General features: G+C 46.1%; 1 pseudogene; it reads left to right on the plus strand.

Annotated features, from left to right (window-relative positions):
- LOC140221586 (uncharacterized) lies at positions 1-9,680 on the plus strand (annotated as a pseudogene).
- The last annotated feature ends 1,342 nt before the right edge of the window (positions 9,681-11,022 follow it).

Genomic DNA, 11,022 nt, shown 5'->3' on the forward strand with positions numbered 1-11,022 from the left:
ATGGATGACCGTGAGTGGATGTACACGGGCCGCTCTAGTCAGGATTCATTGACCGATGAATGGATTGAAAAGACCGATGCATTCTTGGAATGGGCGTTTGCCAGGGTCAAAGGGGCTAGTGTCACTTGGTGTCCGTGCAGTAGATGTGCAAACATGCGTCGAAGAACCAAGCTAGAAATGGGCAAACATCTTGTGAAGAACGGATTTATGCCAGACTACACCAGGTGGATCTACCATGGTGAAGCCGATCATGGAAGAGATGAAGTGTTGAGATAATGCATCGAGGAATATGATGATGATGTCGGGGTGGGAGACATGTTAAATGACTATCATGAAGCACAGTTCGATGAGACACGTAGGGAGGAGGAGCCAGAGGCTACCGCAAAGGCGTATTACAACATGTTGTCTGCGGCACAGCAACCCCTGCATGGTCATACCAAGGTTTCTCAACTTGATGCCATTGCACGCCTAATGGCCGTGAAGTCCCAGTTTAGCTTGAGTCGAGACGCCTTCGACGTTATGCTGACTGTTTTTGGCAGCCTACTCCCGGATGATCACATCTTGCCAAAGAGCATGTATGAGGCACAAAAACTCCTTCGTGCGCTTAAGATGCCATACGAGCAGATACATGCTTGCCCGAAGGGATGCATCTTATTTCGGAAAGAGTATGCGGAGGCTAAGTACTGTGTGAAGTGCGAGTCGTCTAGGTTTCTGGAAGTAGACTCTGGTGATGGTCAGAAGAGGCAGCTCGTAATCCCCGTGAAGATCCTACGGTACCTTCCTTTCATACCGAGGATCCAACGGCTTTACATGACAGAGGAATCCACGAAACAGATGACATGGCACAAAAACGGACGTCGATACAATCCTGAGAAGCTGGTACACCCATCCGATGGTGAAGCCTGGACAAGATTTGATGTGATTTATCGTGAGAAATTTCTAGAGGCTCGTAATGTACGTGTTGCGCTGGCAATAGATAGGTTCAATCCATATGGAATGGTAGTTGCCCCGTATACCTATTGGCCCATATTCGTTATCCCCCTGAATCTCCCCCCCGGCGTCCTTTTTCAACGATAGAATATATTTTTGTCGTTGATAATTCCAGAGCACCCGGGGAATAATATGAGTGTGTACATAGAGCCTCTGATTGATGATTTGGTCTGTGCTTTGGAGGAAGGGGCATGGACTTATGACCGAGCTACAAAGATAAACTTTAAGATGCATGTTTGGTACCATTACTCCCTGCATGACTTGCCGGCATATGGGATTTTTTGTGGATGGTGTGTTCACGGGAGGTTCCCATGCCCAGTTTGCAAGGCTTCTCTGAAGTTCATTTGGTTGATGAAGGGTGGCAAATATTCTTCGTTCGACAAACATCGATAATTCCTCCCTCTTGACCATCCTTTCAGACAAGACATTAAAAACTTTACGAGAGATGTCGTAGTTGAAGACCTCGCACCGGAGATGATGACAGGAGCCGCGATTCATGCTCAGTTAGACGCTCTCGAGCTTAATAACAATGAAGGTGGTTTTGTGGGATATGGCGAGCAACATGCTTGAACTCAAAAGTCGTGCTTGTGGAATCTCCCCTATTTTCATGACCTTCTTCTTCCGCATAACATAGATGTAATGCGCACTGAAAAGAATATCACCGAGGCAATTTTTGGGACAATTATGGATATTCCTGACAAGACAAAGGATAATGTTAAGGTTAGAGTAGATCAAGGGAGGATATGCAACAGACCAAAGTTAGACATGGCGCCTCCCAGATCCGGCAAGTCGTGGAGGAAGCCTAAGGCTGATTTCGTCCTGACGAGAGCCCAGAGGAGGGAGGTACTGTAATACCTGCCATTTTTAGTCATCAAAGTGACTCTGAAGAAATAGAAGCAAATCATGAAGAAAAGGAGAAGAAATTGGCAAAAAATCAAATTCGGGTCAAATTTGACCGAAATTTGAATTTTGAATTTGAAATTCAGGAAAATTCAGCAAAAATGTGGAATGGAAGTGTGAAGGTGATTAGAACTTGAAGATCAAGCTTTAGGATGAGATCTGGTCCCAAATGCTTCAAGGAAATTTAAAGAAAGAAATTGAAAACCGAAGTCACTGTTCACCGTCCAACAATAGGAAGTTCAGAAAAACAGCAGCAGAGTCCATTTTGGAAATTAAATTCCGACTAATTTTCCAAATAAGTGGACCAATACAACTACATAATGATGAAGTGTGGACTTTGGACAATTATATTCAGGTGTTGTTGATCGAGAATAGTAGAGGGAGCCATTTCAAATGGAGGCCTAAATTCAGCATCTTGTCACGGTAAACTGCACCACTGAATTTAACTAAGTCTGAAACAGCAATATATGGCCAAGTTTGGAGCCGATTTCAGAGAGATGTGGAGTAAAAGGTGTACATGTTTATGGGCAAAATGGAACCCTTGGATGTTGTAGAACACAAATGGAGAGAAGTTGGACCGGAAGAGAAGGATTTGGATCACTAAATTTATTTACGAAGTAGGGTAAATGACCCTGTCAGGTGACTGACGAACTGAATGTCGAGTTTCAGAGAAATTCAGACAAATGAAAGAAAGGATTCAAAATATGACTATACTAGGATGATTATCTCGGGTCAGAGCAAAAATAAAACTTGGAGAGTCCAAGTTTATCTACAACATTGCTTAAGGGACCGTGAAGCCGTCGGATTGCAAATCGACCGTGAAAAGGCTCTGAAGTTTCTGATGAAAGAAGAAAGGGAGGACGGGTGATAGGGTCGAGCTTGACGTGTCGCCGCTGGCGCTCTCGGTCGCCCGCCAGCGTGGCAGCTACGCCACCTCCTTGCCACGCGAGTCCCTAGCTAGACCACGGTGTCGCCCATGCGTGCGGTAAAACGTTCATATATCTACTGCTCTCGCGCCGCCCCTTTTACCGCCGCTCTTTTTCACCGCCGCCGCTCCTTCTGTCCAAGCCGCCGCTGCCGGGTAAAATTCTCCCACCACACCACAACTCCCGTCGATTCCTCTCGCCCACTCCTCCACAGATACCCCAGCTACACCCCAGTCGAGTCGTTGTCCAGCATCTTTGCCAGTATACCCTACGCCGCCGTTGTTTCTGTCCGCCGTCGCCGCACCTCCTGCTCACGGTGAGCACCTCTTTGCGCTGGCTCTCTTTCTTCTTGGGTAGTCGTAGGCGGGTCCTTGGGATGCTAGGAAGTCGTCAGGGTAAGTTAAGCCGTTGTCGTGCTTCGCCACGACCGGCCGTAGGCGCCGCCGCCCGCTGCCGTGGAGGGAGTAGCTCCGGCCATCTCCCGGGGAGCTGTCGCCGCGCCCGGGTGTGCTATGGCATGGGGATGCTTCCCCAGCCTAGCCCCGTTGCCGGTGGGGCGCCGGCCGGCGAGCCGCGCCGCCCCCTGTTGCGCTCGGGATTTTGGCGGGAGGAAGAAGAAGGCGCTAGAGCCGGGCCCGCGCGTCAGTGGGGAGAAGGGGAGAAGAGGAGGCAGGCCGGTCGAGCGCGGGCGTCAGTTGGGCCAGCGTTCCGGAGGCTCAAGAAGCTGGGGCGGTCGGCCGTTGGAGAAAAAGGCCGGAGGCCCAGAAATCCAGCAGGCCGGCGTTGCGGGAGAAAGAGAAAAAGAAAGATGGGCCGTCGGGCCGTCGCCGGTTGGAAAAAGAAAAAGAAAAGAAGAATCGGCCCAGAGAGCCCGTTAGAGGAGGGGGTAGGTTGGCGGGTAGGGTGAATAGGAAAAAGGGTGGGTCCGCGCCATGGGCCCAGCGCAAGAGAGAGGGGGTAGAGTAGGGTCGCGTGAGAAAAGTTGCCGGGGGTGTTTTTTGGGAAAAACTAGATTTCCTTTATAGAATAATTAGTTTAAATCCGAATCTCACCATTTAAATCACATAAATTTCTAGGAGTGTCCAAAATTAGTGAAACCAATTTTGTTAGGCTTCTTTTATTTTCCTTTATGCATTAAAATTTTTATACCCTAGAAAAATAATAAAAATTTGAGTATTTATTTAATGCCTTTCTTTTAAGGTATTTAAATAAATACTTAATCTTTATTAAATGCATAAAATATGGAATAACATTTTCATAACTACAAATTATTATTAATTCATAGGAAATTAGGTTTTAAAGCTAGAAAATAATTATAACATTTTCTAAAAATAAAAGAAAAGGCCTTAAGTAAGGATAATTAAGGAAATAAAAATTGTGGGCTAATCTTTTCGGGTTTTTGTGCGTTGGCTTGCAACTTTATCATGATAAATTGTATAGTCCTTGTTGGCTTGCAACTCTATCATGAAGGAAAGTTGTGTAGTCTTATATTCAAAAATTTGCATTCCTAACCCCTGCATGTGTTGTGTTATAGACACCGAAGCACCAGAAGGAGATTTCTCGGATTATTTAGAAGGATCTCCGGAATTTGAGGAAGTCTTTGAATTGGTCCCCTACGAGGCCAACCCTTCGGATAGTGCTAACTTTTTTAGCAAACAAGGCAAGCCCCGGTGCATTATCCCTATTATTTTAGAGTCAATATTTCATGTGTCCAATTATTGGTTATTTGCTATATGTATGCACTAAGTCTAGGAGTTGTTTGAAACCCATTCTTATGCATTATCATACCTTGTTTTAAGGACATCTTTGCCACTTGTTCAAACCTTTAGTAGATAACCCAAATCTAGAATTGCTTAGTTGCTTTAATGCTTGGTTTACCAACCTTAAGGTGAAAATTTTGAGTCATGCATGTTAACTATGGAAAGATGACTTGGAAATTAAGAAGCGGACAGAAGCTAAGGATGTAGTTCTGTCTGCTAGATTAATCTGGTTAAGGCCCGATTCATTGTCTTAACCTTTGATCAAGTGATAATCATCTGATCACTTACTGGGTATGGGACCCGTAAAGCCCAGTAGATTAGTAAACTCTCTGATCGGGAATACTTCGTACCCGCGCTTGACGTGCTGGAGATTGGCAGGGGCGTAGCCTGAAACTCACATGGTGATCGGGCCAGACGTGGGGTCCCATGTGGGGGTGCGTCCCTGGGTCCGGGTAGTCTTATTCCCAATCATTGGTTTTGCTAATCGAAAAGTCGTTACGTACGACCTGGACAGTCGTATATAGCTGGTGATCAGGGTACTCTCCTTCAGGATGTAATATGATCCGGATCGCCGCAATTCTCGGTTATGAATGCACTTGATCACTGTTGAGCATTGTAGCATAAATTCATGAATGTCATATCTTTCTGATAATGTTTGGTGTATGACTTAATACCTTGTTGTTTGCAAATAATCCTTTATCATCACCTAGGATGGTTAGGTAAAGACTTAACCCAAGTAAAAGATAAAACTAAGGTCTCACTTGTAGTAAGCTTTTTGGCAAAAATGTATCAGCCAAGTACACTGAAAAAGCTATCATGTACTTCCAAGAAAAACTATTATAATGGTTAGTCGGGTAAGACTTGCTGAGTACCCCGTACTAAGGATTATCCCTTGTGGCTATCTTTTCAGAAGCACCGCCGGAGTCCACTGAGGAGGAAGCCCCGAAACCCTAGGGTATTGTTATGAGTCTCACAATACCCTTAAAAGAAGTTTTATAATGCTCATCTCCACCGAACCGTTTATGTTTTAAATCCTAGAACTTTGTCTAACACTGCACTGTTAAGTTTGCTTCAAACTATGTCTTGTATTAACTCGTACCTCATACATGTATGTAAAAATGTAATATTTGTTGATGCTGTCCCATCACGGATACAATCCTGATGTATGGCTATGAGACACGATGTGGATCTTTCGAGGAGTCCTAGGGACACTCGACGGACGACCGGACTTATACTATTTTAAGTGTGTTTCGGATAATTGCTGCGTCAATAGCGATTAGGCGCATTTAAACCAGTTTAAGTTGGACAGTTCTGCCACAGGTACTAAAATGGTTCCAAATGTTAATGTTCCCTGATGGGTATGCAGCGAATTTGAAGAGGGCAGTGAACTTAACTACTATGCGAATCAACGGCCTAAAGAGTCATGATTACCACATATGGCTTGAGCGTCTACTTCCAATGATGGTCCGAGGATATGTACCTGAGCATGTCTGGCAGGTGCTAGTGGAGTTGAGTAATTTCTTCTGCCAGCTTTGTGCCAAAGAGTTATCTCAAACCGTGATTGCAGAAATGGAAAGAATGGTGCATGTGTTGCTCTGTAAGTTGGAGAAAATCTTTCCACCCGGATTTTTTAATCCGATGCAGCATATGATTCTTCACCTCCCATATGAAGCAAGAATGGGTGGGCCTGTGCAGGGCCGTTGGTGTTATTCAAGTGAGAGATGTCAAAAGGTTCTGCGAACTAAATGTAAAAATAAATGCAAAATTGAAGCATCCATTGCAGAGGCATATATTTTGGAGGAGGTCTCAAACTTCACAACAAAATATTATGCTAACAACCTGCCTAGCGTGCACAATCCACCCCCGCGTTACAATGCTGGCGAAATTGAATCGAGCTTTAGCATTTTCCGAGGGCAACTCGGAAGTGCAAGTGGTGTGACCCCTAAGACCTTGAAACATGAAGAGTGCCGCATTATCATGTTGTACGTGTTGAGCAATCTATCAGAAGTGGAGCCGTATATGCAGTAAGTTCTCAACAACATTATTCTCAAGTACTCACTATTCTAGGTGCAGCTGTTCATGATTTTCTCGTTGGTTTAGGGAATTTCATCGTCAATTTTGGCGTAAATCAAGGCAACCTACCCCGCAAGAAACTGATAACCTTCTTAGGGAGGGTGCGGGAAATGGAAGACCCAATTTTATTTCTTGGTTCAAACAGAAGGTACAATCCATTTTAGCTCGTACTTAGTATGATATTACAATTTTCTCGTACACACGAATAATATAACGAACGACCCTACTTGAACTTCTAGGGCCAAACTGATGCGTCTATGAGTGTCGAGTTGAGACAGGTTGTTGATGGTTGTGACTATAGGGTCAGGTCATTTACCGGTTATGACGTGGATGGATATCGCTTTCATACAATAAGACACGAGCAGAGTCGGCCCAATCGGAGAACCACAAATACTGGAGTTTTCACGCTGGGCTTGGATGGTGTTGAGTACTACGGAGTAATTGAAGAAATATACGAACTCAAGTTTCATGGTTGCAAACCTCTTAAGCCAGTCATATTCAAATGTCATTGGTTCGATCCATCGGTTGTGAGATAGACCCCTAATCTTGGGCTAGTCGAAATCTGATAATCATCCGTCTTACCAGGAGACGATGTGTACATTGTGGCTCAACAGGCCACGCAAGTTTATTACCTGTCATACCCGTGTCAAACTGATAACCGTCTAAAGGGTTGGGATGTTGTGTACAAGGTATCGCCACATGGTAAATTACCTGTACCAAATAATGAAGATTACAACATAGACCTCAACACGTATGACGGAGAGTTCTTCCAAGAAAATAGGCTCGAAGGGAGTTTTGTGATAGAGTTAACCGAAGGGATTGGAATGGAAGTAAACAATGAAAGGGTTGCTGATGAGGATGCTAGAGACGAGGTGTCGAATGCGAAGGACTTAGATTTGCTTCAGCGATTACAGTTAGGCTATGATAGTAATGATGACATTCCTACTTCGGAGCATGGGCATGATTATATCGACACACGTGATAGTGATGATGAGACTTATGATCCAGTTAATCCTGATCATGATGATTACTTCTAATACATGTACGATTTTTTATTTGTCATACCATGTTATTATTTCAAGAATGTTTAGTTTATTTTGCATATATTTTTAAATATGTTTTGTTTATATTATACTGATTGATTTACTCCTTTTAATTGCAGGCGATTGAGCAATGGTGGGCGGTATGAGGAAGGTCGCGGCTTTGTATCAAAAATTTGTAGGTAAAGCTTTAGGGTCCTCTTCAGGATTTTCTTCAGGTAGAGGTCGAGGGAACGGTGGACGTAGGGGTCGAGGCAGGGGTGGGGATGGGGTCAAGGAAGAGGTCCAGACTCGAGGCAGGGGTCGAGGGAAGGGTAAAGGGCCGAGGCACCCGTCGCCTAAAATAGAGTCGGCGTCTGAGGAGGAGATACCTTCCACGCACGGCTCTGGTGACGAGGAAGAGGAGGAGGAGGAGCAGGAGCAGGAGCAGGAGCAGGAGGAGCAGGAGCAGGAGGAGCAGGAGCAGGAGCAGGAGGGGGAGGAGGGGGAGGCAGGGGGTTCGCAGACCCAGATCTGGTTGCAAGGTCTGTCGTCCCTCCCGGCTCGACCGATACCTTTCCACAGACGCCCGCTGATTCAACCCAGTGGGAAGCGGTATGTGACTTTAGATGTTCTCAATAATTTTTCGTTTGATGTGTTGAAAATTACAATGGAAACTAATAATTGATCACTTGTGCAGGAGTTGGATTAAGCTCAGTGGGGGTGATCACAACCGCAAGGTCAACGGCATCCTTGGCCTGTTGTGCAGGATACACTTCCCGGGCTTGGTCAAGCGCGGTGGACGGGTGGAGGCGGCCTACACGTGGGACCACTACGTCGCTGCCGATGACTTTGCTGACCGTGAAGGACGGTCATTCCCAAACAAGGCGTCGCGGGTGAAGGGCGAGCTGTGGGTAAGTATTGCTCAATACATCACCTGTACTGTACAATCTTGAAATAACAACTATATACACCTCTATATATATGCAGGACTTCTACAAATGCCAGGAGGGTTTCGAGGCCCGGGCGAACAACGTCTTTGATGAGGTCACCAAGAAGCTCTTGAAGGATATGCACTACGAGTTGCGCATCCAGGCCATCATCGAATTCAACGCTCAACACAGAAATATGAAGGTCAAAAAAGAGGAGGCCAGGACAATGAACCTCACGAAGGACCAATTCATGGCGGTAAATATAGAACGCTGATACTTACTTTATCTGATAATAATCACACTTAATTTCTTTTTTCACATGTCACACTTGATGATGTAGGTGCCTGCGTGGTGGTGCCAGGCGCACATGCAGTGCTGGGAAAGGATAGTCGACGTGTGGGTCGAGCCCGGGTGGTTGGAGAACCACCTTGGTTGCCGTCAGCGGTGTTTGATGATGCGAGGTGCATCACACCATCAGGGCAGCTTGAGCCTTGATGAGTATAGGGGAAAATGGGTACATGAATTTATTTTTTTGTCTAACGCTCAATTCAACTAAATTTCTAATAATTTTGTATTTTTGCCGCAGTCGTCCTCACATGATGGCCAGCCTTGCTCCCAATTCAAGGTATGGATTCTATCCAAAAAGGGTAGGGCAACGGCCAACATCGACGTGAACCTGGACGACCCGCCCGAGGCGTACTCCGATCCTAGCATCCACAGCCACATCACCTCCTACACAGCGATGGCAAGGGAGATTCACGGGCCAGATTACGATCCGAGCACCCAAGATCTAGATGGAGAAGTGGTGATGAGGGTGGGAGGAGGGAAGAAGCATGATCGCTATTGGATTGGCGATAGCATAATTGACACGGCCTCTACTCCAACTCTCTCCCAGATTCAAGCAAGGAGCACGGATTCGAGCCCAGCGATACGCCCACGGCCGACCACTACACAGTTTCAGATGGAGGCTCTTCAGGTTCTTTCTATTTCATTCATCGTTCGTTGGTTGTTACGTACTTTACCTTTGCATTGTAATATTGCGATCAAAAATTGTAGGCCCAAGTGGAGAGGCAACAATAGGATATGGAGGCGAGGGTTGAGCGGATGGTTCGGCAGAGGATGGAGGCCGAGCGGCAGAGGATGGACGAAGAACATCGGTTGAGGATGGAACAAATGCTTCAATACATGCAAAATTTTGCTACTGCTACGAGTATGGGTATGTTGGGATACGAGGTAGGCTATACTAGCGCAAATCAAAATTTTCTACCGCGTAAACCAAGAAAACAGCCGTATAAGGATCACAGGATTACCACTCGACGCAAAAATACGGAAGATGTAGATTCGCGTCGATGCAGCGAAGTCGATCAGCGTAGTCATACGTAGTCGATCAACGTAGTCGTACGTAGTCGATCATGTCGATGTCCAGCAGCTCCTCAGCAGCTCATCCACGTGCAGCAAGATCGCCCTCGTGCCGCGGCTCATCGTCGGCTCGTCGTGGCTCGTCAGCGGCTCGTCGCAGTGCTGCAGTCACAACACCTCCAAGGTATCCACACGTGCAGGGAGGAAGTGTCGCAAGCCAGACTGCTAGGTACGCGAGTTGCAACAGGCAAGGGCGTGGGAGGCGCGGCAGATGTGTTTCGCCAAAAAGGTGTAAACCATAGGGCGCCCCCACCCCTCTATTTATAGAGGTTCCTAATGGGCCTCTGGGTCCGAGGCCCATTAGTACTTCTAAACCTAATCCAACTCGAATCACATCCGAATTGGGCTTCCAACCCCTTAAGTGTGTGACCCTACGGGTTCGGATACGTATAGACATGGCCCGCCTACTCGGCCCAATAGTCGGTAGCGGCCTCTAGCAAGACGTGCCAACTCCTATACGCACACGAAGATCATATCAGACGAACCATCACAACATTATATACATGCTATTCCCTTTGCCTCACGATATTTGGTCTAGCTTCAAGCCGACCGCTCTTTCTCGATCCTATGATTCGGAATCCCTTTGTAGGTTAACTCTTAACCGTACGTAGCATCGCCATGCATTTTTGGATCCGATCACTCGAGGGGCCCAGAGATATCACTCTCAATCAGAGAGGGGCAAATCCCATCTTGATTAACCATGTCTCATAGTATGCTTCTTGACAAACCTGAAAGCTACCTTTATAACTACCATGTTACGGCGTAGCGTTTGATAGTCCCTAAGTAAGTCGATCCACATCTTGAGTACATGCGACAATCTCAGGTCTAAGGACAAAGCGTATATGTTGTGTAAAGAGAGAACTACTTCTCGTGTTGGGTCAGTCCTAGCACATGTCTCCACATGTGCCCACATTATTAGTTCAACATCTCCATGTCCATGACTTGTGAAACATAGTCATCAACTAATACATGTGCTAGTCTAATATTCATGTGTGTCCTCACA

The sequence above is a fragment of the Setaria viridis genome, chromosome 1, assembly GCF_005286985.2.
Source record: "Setaria viridis chromosome 1, Setaria_viridis_v4.0, whole genome shotgun sequence".
In the NCBI taxonomy this organism is placed as follows: domain Eukaryota; kingdom Viridiplantae; phylum Streptophyta; class Magnoliopsida; order Poales; family Poaceae; genus Setaria; species Setaria viridis.